The following is a 17,691-nucleotide window of genomic DNA, read 5'->3' on the forward strand; positions in this document are numbered from 1 at the left end:
TGGTAATTGGGTATATTTTTCCTTCTTTACTTCTTTTTCCCCACTTGCTCTGCAGCAACGCTCCTTTTACCTAAGCTAAAGATCCCTGTGTAGCCCAAAAATACTGTGGGGTCTGCTCATCAAGAGGCTAAAAGATTGGGACCGGCTGAGTTTGAAACACACAAGGGGATCAGCTTGTACAGGCTGATTGACCCAGTTTGGCTCAGACGTGCCCTAATGAACTGAATGCTGGCCCATGAGGATGTTATCTGGACACCCAGCCGGATTCAGAGGTATTCTGTTTAACTGTGTGCTTGTGTCTGACTGTGGTTATTGTTGCTCTGATGAACTGATTCTTGGCATATGAGGGTGTCAGCCTGTCCATGCTGATCAACCCGGCCAGGTCAGGCGTGTCACGTTAATCTGTGTGTGTTTGTGTGTATGACTGATTTGGGGACTGGAAGAACCAAGCCCCACTGAACTGAGTCCTGCAAGATAGCTCCACTGGGGGTGAGGTCTTGCAGAAGGGAGAGATACAGCTCCGTACAGAAACACAAGTAACACAAGCAGCACATTAACAGATTACCAAGACCCTAGCCCTAATAAATGAGCACACCCCAAAGTAGCGGGCAAATCTGGTAACACAGCCACGTCATATGTATGAACAATGGATAATGATCCACGGCATAAGAGAGTTGTGTAAAGTGAATTTAAAAAAGGCAGTAGGAAGGTTGGCCGCCCTAAACTCCGCTACAAGGACTGCATTAAGCAGCACATACTGGACTTACTGCCTTAATGGACTTAATGTCCTGGGAGGATATGGCCCATGACAGGTGAGCTTGGCACTTTGCTATGAAGGAAGTAGAATGAGCAGCAGAAAATTATCACGCCACCTTAGCTGACAGTAGGAGGAAATGTAGACACCAACTTGCTCTGGCACATCTCCTGAATCCTGCATGTGGAAACTGAGTTCCAGTATCAGTAGTAGTCATACTTGAATACTAGTGACATTCATTCATTCATTCATTCATTCAATAAAGGTTAGAGGTCTGATTCATTACTGACCTCTAAATCCGACACAAAAGAGACACAGACATACATAAATATATCAGAGATGACCACCAGCACAGAAGACTTCTCTGCCATATCTTCAAGTGTAAATCTATTATAGCTGTGATGAGCTGAAGTTGGCTGTGATGAGCTGAAGCTGGCTGCATAGGTGGTGAGGAAAGAAGTGTTAGTAGGGTAGATATACATGCATGGTATTCTGTGTCCTGTAAAGTACTCATAGAATGAAAATTAGTCTGTAGTAGAAACAGCATAAACTCCATAACCCCTGAATAGAGAAGATGCAAGCTTTCTCTCTCATTCTAAACTGGTACATGAATCTGCCCTTAAGACAAGACAACTATATTGATTATTGCCTGCTTATCTGAAGGGGGAACTCTATCTTCAGCAGTAAAAGTCTAGTAGGTAAAATTAATTTGCTACCAAGCTCCTGAAAATGAAATTAATAATTATTACTTTGCTGCAGTATCAAATACCAAAGTTATTTTGTTTAATATAATTATTTTCTGTTTGCTACTGTGAAATTGAGTGTGCATGAAAACCTTTTGTCATGTAATTCCTTAAGTGTTTAAATGAAGGTGAAATTCAGAACTCATTTAAAAGGGTGTCACTCATTTGAAATCTGTGGAGTTGTACTTGCTTAAACCAGTTCTGAATTTGGCTTGACAACTCTGAACTTTCAAACATTCACATAACCTTAAAGTTTAAAATCTGAGGAACCCCAAACATTCTTACAACTGTCATAAGAGTTCTTACCTAACACATGCATTCAGTTCTACACTTCTGACACTAGAAGGGGATGTTGTTCTATATCTACTGAAAAAAACTAACAGAAAAACAGGTCTGTAGAATTGCTCTTTTTTTATTTTTATTGGCATTTTTAATGTGGCAGAGCTGTGCACCGGCCACTGATTTTTTCCACTTGGTGTGGCACATAAGAACAGGAATTTTTTAATCTCTTCAATGAAGTTTTCATGCACTGCCAGAGTTAGTTACTGCATTGTATTATATATCAGCTGAAAACTTCCTGATGCTTAACTAGAACTTCAGAAAAGGTCGGCATTGTAAATATTATACTAATTCAAGGGCTTTTACAATAAAATCCAGATGCTGTTAGAATATAAATAGCCTCTATGAAATTCTGGATCTGATAATGCTTTCTCAGTTTTACATCACCTGTCTATATTTGAGCATAAGAGCCAATGAAACATAATTAGTTATATAAGAACAAATTACTTTTATGTGCTAAAAGTATTCAGTCACTTGGGCATCTTTTGATTAAAATATTATGTGCTGTCATTAATACTTATGTATCCAACTTAATGATTAATCTGTGCTAGTTGTCTGCGTTCCCAGGAGTACTAAAGCTCTGAGTATCAGTGAACATAAGAACTGGATGAATTGAGACTTGGAGCAGGTAAAAATAATAGTGCTGAGTTCAGAGTAGAGGATTGGAAATGCACCCCAAATTTGGAAGTTAAAACAACTTCTAATCAGATAGTTACCAAACAACAGGAATTGCACTAGCATTTTAGTAATGTAGGGCATAACTCCCACTAACTTTCATTTTGATCATTGTTGTTTCGACCAGAGTGATCCATCTAAGAAATATAACTCTGTTTGCATTTTTGCCTTTTCTTTTCAAAGGCTTATCCGGAGGCCAGAGCTTATGCCTGAACTTTGTCAGTAACAGTGTGGGCTTGGTTCCTACCAAGAAGAATGACTTCATTTAAAAATTGAGACAAAACTATTCAGCTTCCTGGGAAAGTAAGTTATCAGTGAACATACTCTGACCATAGTAGTAAATTCAATATAGCAGGCATTGTGCTGTGTTTAAATTATTCACATCCTATAAACCATTCAGATATTATAAGCAACCCCAATGTTCACAGCTTAATTTGTGCAACCTCACAAATTAAGTACTCACCCAGCTTCTTTATAAAAGCCAGCCAGCTCTGGGTTCAGGGTTTCCAGCCCATGTATTTCACGTGGGGCAGCCTTGTCCCTCCCGTAAACAACATGAATAACAAGTAAACAAAAACAAAACCTGCCATCTACCTTCAGAACTTGAGAGGGACAACCCAGGCTCTGTACTTCTCCCTTAGCACCATGGCCTCCTCTCTTATTTCAGTACATAGGACCACAGTTCGTCACAGGACCAGAACAGGCAGCAAAAGTGAAGAGGCTACCAGACCCATCCACCAAGGGGCCTCAATCACCACCCAGAAGAATCACTTTTTGGGGGATGGAGCACAGAAATAATTAAATCTCAATTTCATTCTTTATTAGGGCTGTATGAAGCTTCAGTAACCAACTTGATTTGGAGATTCGACCCAATTTGGTGGCTGAATCTCTGAATCTGAATTGAATTGGGAGACCCATTAAAAGGTCTGAATCAATTTGGAAGCCTCTGAATCGATTCAGAGAGATTTGGCCATAGACTATACAGGCAGCAGTCCTTGATGCTGCTGGACGCAGCTGCCTCCAGCTGGTAAGTCTGTTGTGGTGGGCGGAGTGGGGGGGGAAGAGGTGTGGGAGGGCAGATCAATGCACCCACAACAAGGGAGGGATTGGGGCTGGGACCAGCTTCCCAGCCAGGGCAGGGGGGCGTGGGACTTGTGGGGGAGAGGGGGGACTCCTGCCACTGCACGCCATCAGTCTGGGAGCTGCACTTTTGGCAGCTCCTCCAGCGGCTCTCGCCACCAGTCTGGGAGGGCATGGGAGTGGGCATGTAGCCCTGGATCTGCTTGGGATGGGTTGGGCCAGGCTGCACTCCAGGAGGCTAGTTCCAGTTGCCCACTGCTGGGCCGTGCTCCATGGAGCGGGTGGAGCCAGGGCTGCGCTCCAGGTGGCTAGCCCCAGCCGCAGCCCGGAGTGCAGCCCTGGCTCTACCTGCCCCACAGAATGCAGTCCAGCAGCGGGGGCTTGCCACCCAGAGCGCAACCCTGGCTTCTCCCACTCCACAGAGCACAGTGGAGTGGAGGCTATGGGGGGGGAGGGGCTGCAGCCACCCTAAAATTCCCCATAGCTCCTGCCGCCGGCCCTGCCCCGATCCGGGTGCATGTGCCCCCATGCCCTGCCACTGCTCGCCCAGCCGGAGCGGGGCAAACTACACTTATCTGGGAGGTTTGGGGAGGCTGGAGTGGTTTCTGCCACTGCATGCCTCTTGTTTGAGGCAGTGGGGGCATCGCTGTGGGGGGTGTTGATCTGTCCCCACTCCTACCCTCCCCCTTCCACCCCCCACAACAAACTTACCAGCTGGAAGCAACTGTCTAGTGTCATGGAATACTGCTGCCTGTATAGTCTATGGCCGAATCTCTGAATTGGTGCCGAATCTCTGGATCCAAATCAGCCAAATCAAATCAGGACAGCGATTCAACTCACTGAATTGAATCACTGTCCCTCCGAATCAGTGGAATCCAAAGCAAATACTTGCTGCTTTTCACAGGCCTATTCTTTATCCCCTGCTAGACTACCAACCCGGTGCCAGTTGTTGTGAATTGTCATGATGCCTTTTATGATGTGGACACTTTTAGGAGTGGCCATGTTATAAATGGGTGGCCATACTGCAACATGTCACATAGACTACCTATCTAGCTCTATTTTTATTATATCAATATAACATATAATACATAATATAATATATTTCTAAATAGTTTCTATTTTTAGAAGCTATTTAGGAAAAAATTACAAGAGATGTTGGCTTTCTAAAAAATTTATAATTAGCACAAATAATTTGGTTTCAGTTAACAGAGGGCTCTGCTCTAAACCAAAATATGTTTCAATGTTTTGTTGCAACTGTTGCCACAAAATTTAGCACTTGATGTTTACAGGGAGTCCTGCACTCTTGACTGAAGTATAATTCCTACTCATTTAAATGGAAGGTTTGACTCAAGAAAGAATGTAGGATTGAGTTCTCTGTAAAATATGCAGAATAAACACACTTTAGAAAGCCATTAAATCAAAGATCTCCTCTTCGTTAGTTGTCAATATACTATAAAGTACATAGTATATAATAGACTATATAAGATATCCTGATCTTTGGTTCCCATTGGTATTATAGTTAACTGAACTGAACCAAAGACTGGGAATCTTGAAGGAAAGAATAGCCCCAAGTGATATTGCTGTTTTACTGGAAGAGAAGTGAAAAGTAGTGTATAGATAGAGATGGGTTATATTTCCATTTAAATGAAATGAAACCTAGGAGGTACGAGGTGTCTGCCCATAAGAAAGGTTGTTGGTTGTAGCCGTATTGGTCTAAGGACATAGGCAGGCAAGGTTCTTTGGGTAGATGTGACATCTTTTATTAGACCACCTTTTATTAGTTGGTCTAATAAAAGATGTCACATCTATCCAAAGAACCTTGCCTGCCTATGCCCACAAGAAATACTGTTTCTCCATCTGCTTAACAATGGTATTTGAAATCATCATCAGTCAATTGTTTATACTAATTACAGGTGTTTATACTAATTACAGGATCCATCCAGATTGTCCTCGTTCATTGACGCTGGCATTCACTGGCATTACCTCTACCTTTTCTTGGACTTTTTTTTACTAAAATGCTGCTCAGCTGAGAGCAGTGTGTTAAATAAGATTGTTCCAAAAGAGTTCCAAATCCTGGATCTTGAATGACTGCATGCCAGTGAGGACAGTAATGTGGAAAATCAGTTACACAAGAGAAAATGAAAAGTGAAAAAGTGATAAACTTCTGTCTCCCAGGCACCGTGCACTGGCAAGCTTGCTGGATTCCTGAGCACGGTTCATGGTTCTAGACCCTCTTCCCAACCATCAGTGACTTATTTTTTTCTCCTTGGCAATACCCATTGTGGAATCCACAGAAAAGACACTGGATAGCTCAAACCCTCAGCCAAGGGCCTGTTCACAGCCAGCTGTGAAGTTGGGGGTCTCCTCCCCAGCACTGTGCTTTTTAGCGCTGCCCTGGGTCTGTGGACAGCTGACCCAGGTTTAAGCCCACCACTTACCCTAAGGACAGCAGGTTTAAGCCCACCACTTACCCCAAAGACCTCCCCAACCCTCCTGGCCACTGTGGAGCACAGAGTTGCATGGTTTTGCTTTTGGCCCCCAGTCGGGCCAAGAGCCAGGAATCCCATCTGGGGCCTTACTTCACTGAGGTTGGAGTGCCTGTATTGCAGGGAGAGAGGAAAGCAAGCTTGCAGGCAGGCTGGAACCTCAAAACTCCGGCTGGGCCTAGTGCCATGGAAGGCTGCCAGCTTAAGAAGTGTTGGTGGAGAGGAGAGGGCACAGGGGAATTAAGAAAAGCCCGTACCTGTAGCATAGAAACAGACTCACCTGCCTCTCAGGTATGATATTCCAAGTTCAAGACTTGAGTGGGGCTAATGTGAATTGCCTCCTCAAGCCAGCAGCATTTTTCTTCTTTCTTTATTACTTCCCCTGCTCCAATGGGCAACATCCATTGTGAAGTGCATGGCTGAAACACCAGGCCTCAAGGCCTGGACAGCTCAGGCCCTCAGCAATGGGACTGCTAGCAGCCAGCCAGGAAAGGTGGGGCGGGGAGATGTTCTCTGTGGCACTCTAGCAGGGGTCAGGCTTGGGTTGGGGCTGCTGCTGCAGCCTGACCTAGAATTAAGGTTAGGGTTAGGATTTGAGAATGAGCAAGTTTTGGCTTGGCTGTGCAACCAGTTGGCTAGGCTGGTTTCTTTCCTGCCACCAGCCCCAACTAGCAGGTCTGGCCTGCCCTATCCTGCAGAACCTGTGGCCATAGGGGACCCTGAAGCCAAGGGGCCCCTGTGGCTGTGAACACTACAAATCAGTGCTGTAGCAAGGGGGAGTGGGCAGTTGCCACCAGTCTGTGTTGCTGCCACTGCCAGCTTCACATCCAGCTGCTTGCCGCCCCTCTCCCCTCCATCCTGCTGCTACCTCTGGCTTCTTCAGCCACTTGTCAACTGCCTCCCCGCCCAGCTTCTTCACATCAGGGAGCCCCAAAACTATATTTTGCAGGGGGACACAAAAAATTGTGGGCTGGCTCTGCCAACCAGAATGGTGACACCTCTCCACCACACCCATCTTTTGCCACAGTAGTGGGGTTGAAGTCACAATGCCTACTTGTGCCCTAAATATTGCTCTGGGAGTCCTACTATAACCACCAAGGAAAAACAAAACAAATACAAACTCCAAAGCTTGCTCATTCTCTAATCCTAACCCTAACCTTAATCCTAGGTCAGAATGCAGCAGCAGCCCTGACCCAAGCCTCAACCAGGAAAACCTGAGCAGCCTGACCACAGGAACTTGTTAGGAGAGCCCCAGCTCCAATGCTGAAGTCTAGCCAGGAGATTTCCAGTTGCCAATATTTTTTGGAGCAAGACGTCCCACAGGGAGTTTGACTTCACTGCTGGGGAGGTGAACAGCCAGATGGGGAGCCTCATAGCCCATCCCACTCACTACTAGCATTGACTGTTTTACCTACTTGCATCTTAAAAATAAGACTGGGAGTCCTGCCAATCCCAAGCAGAAACACAGCTCTAAATCTTGTCCATTCTTTAACACTAACCCAAAAAGTAACCCTAGCATGAACCGCTCCAGGAACCTCAGGTTGGAGAGCATGAGAAGCCTGAGGATAGAAACTGACTTGAAAAGTCCACAAACCCCATAGATAAACCCAGTTGGAGAATCCCTGGCTTCCAGAGCACCCCTGGAGCAAGAGGAACCCTCCTACTCACAAGCCTTGGGAGACCCTAAGGTTGGAGACCATGAGAAGCCTAAGGACAGAAATGGGGTTAGAAAGCCTATAAAACAAATCACTAAGCTCAACTGGGAGTCCCCCTAGTTGCCAGAGCAGCCCTGGAACAAGAGGACCCCTCTCACCTCCAAGCATCACCCCATCTTTGAGAGCTTTCCCAGCCCATACCCTAGGTGGGGGGCCCTAGGGTTTATTCCACTTTCTAGGAGCATAGACTGCCCTACCTAAATGAGCACTACATATAAGCCTGGGATTCCTACCAATCTCAAGCAGAAAGACAGATCTATACCTTTCCCATTCTGTGACCCCAGTTCTAAGCCTAACTCTAACGTTAGTTGAGGCTGTCCCCAGAAATAGACCATGAGCAGCCTAACTACCAGAACTGGCTTATAAATCCACAAATTCTGATTGCGAAGCCCAGACGGGAAAGACCTAAGGAGCCTGACCACCAGAACTAGTTTGGAGAATCCCTGAAACCCAATCTCTGAATCTAGCAAGAGATCCCCATCTGCCAGATAAATCACTGGAGGAAAAGGAACCTTCCAAGCCCAGTTCCTGACCTCTCAGATGGGAACTGTTCCACCCCAATTTTAGGTAGATGTCTCCAGGATCCACCTTGCTTACCATAGCCATTGTCTGTCCTACCTACCCATGCCCTTTACATAGCTATGGGTTTCCTCCCACATCCAGAAAGACAGGTCCAAACCATGCACATTTTCTAACCCTAACCCTAACTTGGGTTCCTCCTGAGTCTAAGGCAGGAGACCCTGAGGACCCTGATTATGGAGGTCCCTACCTAGCTGTGGGTGGGAGGTCTTTCTGCAGTTGGGTTAAGTTTCCCTGGAAAGCCTATTTGTTTCCTGAGTGCAAGGTCTTGGGTTCCAGAACCCGATCTGGCGTGACTGTGTTCGACTCCCAACTGGTGTCAGTTTTTGGTTTTTATGGTAATTTTTTTCCCTGGCTCCCACGGGCAATACCCATTGCGGACTCTATAGAGAGCATACTAGCCCTCTGGCCCTGGGTAGCTTGGGCCCTCAGCTGAGGACCTCCTAGCAGCTGTCCATGGGTTTTGGGTTCTCTTCTTTGGGTCTTTGTCAAGGTCAGGTACTGGCTTGTCTCTGCTGGGGGCCAAAGACTCTGTGTGCAGGTGTTCTCTTTCTTTTTTTTTCTTCATTTTCTGCAGCCTAGATATCCAGGGAGCCTAGGCAGCATAAAGGGAGACTGGATCAGCATTTGTTAATAGTGTGGGATGTGCCTTGTTCTTCCCAAAGGAGAGGACTCCAAGTTGGGAGCCAGGCCCCCATTTGGAGCACCTGTATTGCAAGAAGAGAGGACAATGGGTCCACAGGTGAGCTTGTGGCTCAGGGCTCAGGCTGGGCCTAGTGCCTTGGGCATTATCACACCACTGCTTGACAGATGAGCTATTTGATAATTTTCCATTAGGTTTTTTAATTTGCTTTTGAAGTATCTATAACTGGCATCTGTCAGAGGGTGGATACAGGTCTTGGGCTATACGGACCCGTACTTTGGTTCTATGTGAGGATTCTTAAATTGTAGTAAATAAAAATGGATCTAACTTTTCTGATAATCATTTTCCGTGCTGAGAAAAGTATGACAAGTAACAAGCAACCTAGGTTAATCATCTTTTCTTTTAAAACCTTCATTTTGATTATTTCAATAACATAGGTTTATGATTCTGAAGTAATTTAAACTCTGTAGTTCAATACTGCCATCTAGTGGGCATTTGAAATAACAGCATAACTAATTTCCTAGAACTCATCATTCCCACTCTATTAAGCTTGTTAGTATGAGACTCCAAACTTTCTAGGAATTGTTTTTACTAAGATTTTCAGAGTGGAATGAAACAGAACTTAAGTGCTCAAAAATGAAACTGAACTGAATTGAATTAAATTAAAATGTTTTCTAACCTCAGAGTTTGAGCCACTACCGTAAGAAGGCACTGGTGATACCTTTTCCTCTCCTGCTCCTCAGCTGTTTCATATTGTACAGCAAAGGTGGTCAATCTGAAGCATGTGTGGACAGCCTATGTGTATGGCATGTGGCCAGGGTTTCCAGCTGTCCATACATTTATAGACGGCATGTAAAAAAATAAGCTAAAACACATATCTGTAAAGTCCCTAAAAATGGGAGTGTCAGTAAAAGAAGCTAAGCAAATATGACCTTAATTGAAGATCTGTTACCAGAATGAGGCTGGATGCAAGAAGAGTTGAGGGACAGACAAAGCAGAGCAGCGTCACCTTGCATCAGAGCTGGAGCACACCTTGCAGGGAGCTCTCTGTCAAGGCTTTGTAGCATTTGATAAAGTCAACTTTGGCTATATATATGCTATATATGCTCTCTCTCTCTCTCTCTCTCTATATATATATATATATATATAGAGAGAGAGAGAGAGAGAGAGAGATAGCCAATGGGAGCCTCAGTAGTCCCCTCCCTCCCAGCCCCAGGCATGTGCTGCTGCTGCATCTACCTCTGCTGCCTGCAAATGGCTGCTTGCCTCAAAGGTAGGCCGAGCTATGCAGTCCTAGGTAGTCTGAGACACTGAGCAGGACATAAGAGTGTGGCAGTATGGCTGGGACAGAGCTGTGAATCCAGAAGGAGGATGTTACTACTAAAATGACTACTGTGGTGATTTACAGTGTTTATGTTTCAATGTACAAAGATTGTGAGGATGGTAAAAGTAATTTTTAGTTACAATTCTTAGTTGTTTGTATTCTTGTACTTTACACTTTCTTAATATAACTCTGTCTATATTATTTAGGTTAGGCTATAGTTATGCTATACTGTGGTAACTGTGTATTTCTTCTTTGCACACTCTTTTAACATGCAAGTTCGGAAGTTTGGGGGCTACTCATGCCCATTATACTATTTTTGGGCTTAGGCCTTACTGTTTCAAGGTCACTTTTGGCTGGCATAAGTGGCAGAGCCCCTGGATGGCAGCCCTGATTGATTCTTCCTTTCAAACAAAAGGGGTTAGGTGGTAGTTCCTCTGGGCTGGTTTACTAGTGACTGAAACTATTAACTGTCTTGGGTTTCACTGGACGCATCTGCATGTGCAAATGCTGCTGGATGGGTTTACTCTGCAGTAATTTACTGAGGAGTAAACCAACCCTGGGCAGGCATCTACACACGTAGGCATTTAGCAGAAGATTTGCTCGCAACCTGCTCTTCCCCCCTGCAGTAGCCAGGGGGAGCTCCAGGCTCTGCCTGGGTGCTGGCCCAGGGGCTGGCAGGGAGCACTGGGCCAGGAGACAGCTGTCTCCTGGCAGGGGCTGAGAGATTGCTTCCTGCCCCAGGAGCCGCCTGCTGCCAGACCAGGCGCTGATGGCAGAGCCCAGGCCAGAACCTGTCTCTCCCCTGCAACTCTTTCCCAGCCCCCTACCCTGATCACGTGATAGAGGGATAGGGCGTAGAAAGAGCTTGGAAAGTTCAGGGCATAGGGCTGGGAAACAGCTGCATGCTCGAGACCAGGACAGTTCCTGGCCAGCCCTGGGCTGTGCAGGGAAGTCTGCACATTCAGCCTAGAGCTGGCTGGGACCTGCCTGATGATTATAAGATTTTTTCCTGCCCTTTCCTGACGTTATGAGTGTCTTGTAAGAAAGAGAGAAACAGCCTAATTACACTGACCAAACAGTTAAACTGATTCTATCCACATGGTTTCCAAATAAGTGAACTAAATAAAGTGAAAAATAAGATAAAATAGAAAAAAAATCTCTTTTGTGACTATGATAGGAACATTCTTTTTCAGACTCAGGTGGCATATTCATATTGATCATGCCTCAGAAGAGCCCATATTCCTGGTAAGAACATTTTAAGGTTTGTGATAATGGAAGAAGTGCCAAAAGAACAGCTGGAGGTTTTGGAGGGAGAAGTCTTTTAATTGCTGCTTTAAGGATGGCACTCCTGGATCCTCTAGGCATTGAACCAGGGAATGTTTTAAAGTCAGTCAAAAGGAATTTTACATAAAGTGAAGGTCTCAGGAATTTCTGCCTGGTAAACAAACAGTTGAAACTTCTTTAAAGATAAAAACTCACAACACAGACATCTCTTGATGGAAATCACTTAAAGCCCAGCCTGTCTTGTCTCTTGAGTCATCCCCTTATCATACAGATACCATTGTGTGCCCTTCTCTCCAAAAAAACCCTCTAATTAACAGCCTACTTTACATGGAAACACTATCTGGATGAATTATTGAATATAGTCCATCAACCCATCCATCATTTGGATAATATTTATGTAGATGGCATTCAGAGCTGTCTTTTCTTGTTAACTCTAAATAGTTCTAGCTTCTCAAGCCTTCTTAAAATTAAAAAAATAAAAATTTGGAGTTTATAATCAACTGATATTAAATAATTCTTAAATTATACACTTGGAAACTGATCTTTCATTGCCCTGATTGATACAAAGGGGCATCATTCTGGTCTGGTTTCTAGTCCATTTGCAGTGCAGATGATTACATATGTAAAAATAAAGAGCACTAGAGACTAAAGTCTAATCTGTGTAAACTGCAGTTTAACCAGTCAGCAACTGACAAAAGAGCTTGATTATTATCAGTATATTGTTGTAGGAAGGACACAACCAATGTTGCAATCAGGTTATTCCTGAAATTAAATGATTGAGCTTATAGAGAACCTTCATTTAATTCAGTATTTCTATACCATAAACTTTTGGTAATGTAATTTTCACAGCATGGAGTACAGAACACCTTGAGGCTATTGAGGGGATTCTAAAATATTCCCCCTCTCCCCAACTTCTTTTTGTATAGATCACTGTCTTGAGCTCATGCAGGGATTTCTGCAACTATGAACAGTCCCATCAAAATGGAGGGGGAAGGCCTGAGTCCTGTCAATGTTTCAAGCTAAGTTTAAAAAGACAAACTTTAAGTTAGTTGCAGGTTCTTCACTGGAAAAGAGCATTTTGGAGTGGTTCTCACTGAGCATCCGTGGTAGCTGGGACTCCCATATTTCCAAAAAGGCCACCATGTTATACTCTTTTGGCACTTAGCATGAATGGAGTAGAAGCAAGTGAGCATAGGATGAGTTCACAACGGCCCTCCCTAGAATAGCCTGATAGGACAAGACACATTCTATTCCTTTTATCTAATGTTTGGCTTTGGTGCTTGTAGCAGCGACAATGACTCCTGATTGTTGCCTCTCATCTGATATTTAGTTTTGACACCCAGAGCCAGAGGCTGTGATCCCAGTCCTTACCTCTTGCTGGATACCTGGCTTTTAACATTTTTTGCTTACCTTTTTCTTTCATAATTATCTCACAATTCCCACTTTCTTTATCTTTCTGCCTCCTGAATCTCTCTCTTTCCTCTCCTTTCTTTTTTTACCCACCTCTTCATGCTCTTATATTCTCAACATCTTTGCTCCTTTGGAACTATCGTTATACAAAATGTAAACCTCAGCTGTGCAGGAGAACTTTATCAACAGCCAGTCCAAGACTATGGAATGAATTCCCCCTGGAACTGAAGACCAATACAAATCATATCACTTTCCCACCTAAGTGTCAGCTACATGTTTTTAATTTTGAGGTCTCCACAATACGTATATATAACAGCTCCAAAGCTCTGCTTGGCTGCAAGCTGAGTGAGTGGGCTGTTCTTAAGAACTTTGCAAGAAAGGCGGCAAAATAGTTTGCAGAGGGTGCAGCAGCTTTTCCAAATGGAGGCTATACTGTGCACAATACATGCTTTTTACTGGAGCATATGAACTGTGACCAGACTCTGACTGGCTACTACGGAGGCATAAAATGTAGAGGTGCACCAATACATTGGTCTGATGTCAGATCAGTACCAATATAAAAAAAATTGTCTATATCAGATATCAGGTCGATGGGGCCAATAATTTAGTCAACAAATGCCTGTGCTGCAGTTACAGCTGCAGCGCAGCACGGAGCAGAGCTGGCAGCATGGAAAGCTGCCTCCAGCTGATAAGTTGGAAGGGGAGGGTGGCGGGAGGGGCATATGGGGGCAGATCAACTCCCCGACACAGTGAGGGAGGGGGCAGGGGCAGGTGCTGCCCAGCCAGGGCGCAGGGGGGTTGTAGCAGGGAGCCACGGCTCATGGGGTGGGGGCGGCTCCTGCCTCTGCTTGCAACCCAGGAGGGTGGAGGGGGCAGGGGGCATGTGCCCCCAGATCTGTGTGGGGGGGGGGGGGGCAGCAGCTGCAGGGTGGAGCCAGAGCCAGTGCTGCAAACTGTTCTTGCTGGGGGCTGGGCTCAGAGCAGGCTCCAGCGCTGCAGCCCAAATTTCTCTGCAGCTCCACTCCCAGAACCACGCTGCCACCTGGCACAGCCATGGCTTTTCCCAGCACTTGGGTGGAGGAAGGGCATTCAGCTGGGGCTGCACCTGGTGATGCAGGGCTGGGAGTGGAGGTGCAGCCAAACTTGGGGTGGCTGCAGCTTTCTTCTGGCACCACCAGAACCTGCTCTGATCCTAACCCCCCACAAGAAAAGCCCCGCACAGCACCAGCTCCACCCCACAGCTGCAGCCTGCCCCATGCCGCCCAGATCTGGGGGCCCATGCCCCCCCCCCCAGTCCCGCCCTCCCAGGGTGCAAGTAGCAGTGGGATCTGTCCCCACCACACGAGCTGTGCCTCTGTCCCACAGCTCCCCCCCAGTTCTGGCTCAGCAGCACCTACCGCTGCCCCCTCCCTCACTGTGGGGGGTGTTGATCTTCCCCCCATGCCCCTTCACTCCCTCCTCCCCTTCCACCACACCGGACTTACTACCTGGTGCCATATGTATTGGATATCGCCTCCTTAAATATTGGCTATCAGTATCGGACCCCAAAATCTCTATCCGTGCACCCCCTAATAAAAAGCTGAGGGAAGGGAAAGCAGCTGGACAGCAGCTGGAGGAGAGCAACATCAGCCTGGCAAGAGGGGCAGAGACTCAGCCCCTCCTTCCCCTCCCCAGACAGAGGGAACGGAGCTGAGGAGCAGACCTCAGGATGGAGAAGAGCCTGAGTCATCCCAGAAGAAGCTGATTCCCCACCGGGGTCAGAGGAGTACAATCAGGAACACAGAAGGAAACTAAAGAAAAGAAGCCTATTACCTGCAGTGGATGATTGGAGACTTGTTTTTGCTGAGTTACCAAGAATGACCAGAGTCTACTTTCCCCTGAGCAGCAAAAGCCTTGCTTCTGCCATCTAGTGGTGGATTATAGTTAAAGCTGTGTTGCCATTTATTGTTATGGGAAGGGGATTGTGACTAGAGGGAAATCAACCTGGGTTATGGGGAAGAAACTGTTTTTAAAGGGTTATAACCAGGTGAATGTAATCACTGAGGTTGTTTGATGCAAGGGGGACCACCCTTGCGGTGGAATTATTCACCTAATGTTGCAGTTGTAAATTCTATTCAAATGTCTGTATATAGTTGTACATAATAAAGAAACCAATGTATTTATAGGGGGCTTGGAACAAACTTTTGGGCAGTGAGGGTGAGGCACACATCCCTCCATGGGACACCTCAGTCAGCAGACCTGCCTGAGGGGGTTCCCAGGACTACTGGCGCTCTGATCATCTGAAATCAGGCATATTACCCAGCCTAGCATGCCAGCACGGGTTACATGTAGTTATATGTATAAGTAAATATTTCCTACCATGTTCTATTACACATACTTCTACCTGTAGGGAGAGCATGAGAGAACGTGCCATTTATTAGTCAGATAGCTTAATGCACCAGAAGAAGGTACTTTAGATAGCTTGGTGATGAGAATCTGCTGAGTCTAAGTGTCTATTGAGAACAGAATTCCTCGTTATAAGAACTGCTAGTTACTGGTTTAGACCATAGGTCCATCTTGCTCCATATCCTCAGTCATACACTTGCAGGGTGGATGCTGAAAGGGAGAGCAGATGCTGAACAGGGTATGAGCAGAGCTTTTTCCACTGTTTCCCTCTCACTTACAGCTTCCAGTATGTTTACCTCTCTTCTGTGGCCTCTCTTCTGTTCCCTCTATTTTTTGCTTCCTAAGCTTATCCCCTTTTTCTTTTCCTCTAATTCCTGAGGTCTAGACACTATAAGAAGGTGGGTGAACTCACCACCAGGGCTAAGTACAGTCAAAAAGCCCAAGGCTGAATCAATTCAGTCTTTGCAGGTCGATTTAAACTGCATAGATTAAACTGACTAACAAGTGAAAAGAAATTTATTTTTTGCAGCCACGTGCCTACAGTAACTCAGGTCAGAAGGTGGGGACACCATAGCACGGCTCTCTGGAATGTAGCCGGCATGGGCTGTGTCTTTTTTTTCCCCTCTTCCTCTTCTCTGGGATTTGCAGTCCAGCAGTACAACAGGAGGACTCTGCAGGGATGCTCATCACTTCCTCTTCCTGCTTCCTCCAGAGGTGGTGCCTGTGGATTTGTAGTCCACAGCTGCAGCTAGCAGTAAGTTTAGCATGGCAGGGCAGCTCTGTACTCAGGAGAAGGTTTAACTCCTCTTCCCCGGCCCCAGACAGGGTTTGCCTGTGGTGGGGGAGGCAGTCCCTGCCCTGTCCCCTCTCCCCCCACCCTTTTCTGCTGGAGCATAGAGCACAGCCCAAGGCTGGAAAGCATGTTGGGATCCTGGGGGACTCTGATTTCGCTTGAAGCAGGAAGGGGTCTGAGACAGAAGTTTCATGAACTGGTTTGACCCAAATCAGTTAAGTCTGATACTACATTCAACTAGGTTTATTTTGAATCAGTTTCAGCCATTTTGAAACTGGTTTATGTGCACTGAACTTCTGTTCTGTTACAGGTTTATACCAGTTTCTGATCACTTAAACCAGTTTATGTGTAACTTCTATCCCTAACCCAGGGGGAGAAACACTCAAGAGCTTGACTGTTCTCAGTGGTGACAGATGATAGAACCAGGAGCAATGGTCTCAAGCTGCAGCAAGGGAGGTTTAAGTTGGATATTAGGAAAAACTTCCTCACTATGAGGGTGGTGAAGCACTGGAACAGGTTACCCAGAGAGGTGGTGGAATCCTTGCCCGGCTAGACAAAGCACTGGCTGGAATTATCTAGTTGGGGATGGTGCTGCTTTGAGCTAGATGACCTCCTGAGTTTCCTTCTCAACCTAATTGTCTATGATTGTATGATTCTAAGACAGGGGTGGCCAATCTGTTGCTCTGAGACCACATGCGGCTCTTCAGAAGTTAATATGCATCTCCTTGAATCTTTGCACAAGCACACAGTAACCAGCTTCCATTTGAGCAAGCAGCCATTGCAGGCAGCAGAGGTAGATGCAGCAGCAGCACATGGCTGGGGCTGTGGGGGGAGAGGACTACTTCCATTTGGAAGCTGTTTACTGTGTGCTTGTATACTGAAGAGCTGCATGTGGCATCTCTTGCAGCAGCTACCACACCACCTCTTAGTGAAGAGGTTTGAAACTGAAAGCAATCCACCTCTTGACTCCCCTTCCAGTGTGACTGCACTCACTGCATGGCTGCTGGAGTCTTGCTCCTGACATCTTCACATAAGGTAGAGTTCCCCCAGAAATCTGAACAAGAGAAATTTCATTTGGCACTCAGTAGACCTTTGGTAACTGTGGTTAGCTCTTCAAAAAGCTATTTCACTATTTTCACTGAGGCAGCAGAGTCTTTTTAATTTTCACTAACGCCTTTGTCATCGCAAGGCTAGATGACTGTAATGTGCTCTGCTCAGGGTTACATCTTGAAACCACTTAGAAATAGAAAGTGAAGTGCTGCCTGCTTGTTGAGTTGAGTTTCAAGTTGAGAGCACAGAATACTAAGTTTGTAATCTTTACTAGCTACATATAGGTTTTCCAGATGAACTCAAGTTGTTAGTTTTAGAGTTGCCTGCTGTGCTAGGCAGTGATCCACATGCCAGGCTGTGAGTCTCTGAGTCTGTGCTTGCCCCTTCCCCCCTGGACAAGCCACCTGCAGCTGCATCCCATGACCTGCCCT

At 45.8% G+C, this 17,691-nt stretch overlaps 1 long non-coding RNA gene across 1 annotated transcript in view; it reads right to left on the reverse strand.

Moving 5' to 3' along the window:
* Positions 1-17,691, reverse strand: part of LOC109303406 — a 69,595-nt gene that overhangs the window by 45,239 nt on the left and 6,665 nt on the right. The window contains exon 3 of the long non-coding RNA XR_002099094.1: positions 15,567-15,627. This is a non-coding gene — a long non-coding RNA (uncharacterized LOC109303406). The remainder of the gene's footprint in view (positions 1-15,566; positions 15,628-17,691) is intronic.

The sequence above is a fragment of the Gavialis gangeticus genome, unplaced genomic scaffold, assembly GCF_001723915.1.
Source record: "Gavialis gangeticus isolate Ggan-Ray unplaced genomic scaffold, GavGan_comp1, whole genome shotgun sequence".
NCBI lineage: Eukaryota > Metazoa > Chordata > Crocodylia > Gavialidae > Gavialis > Gavialis gangeticus.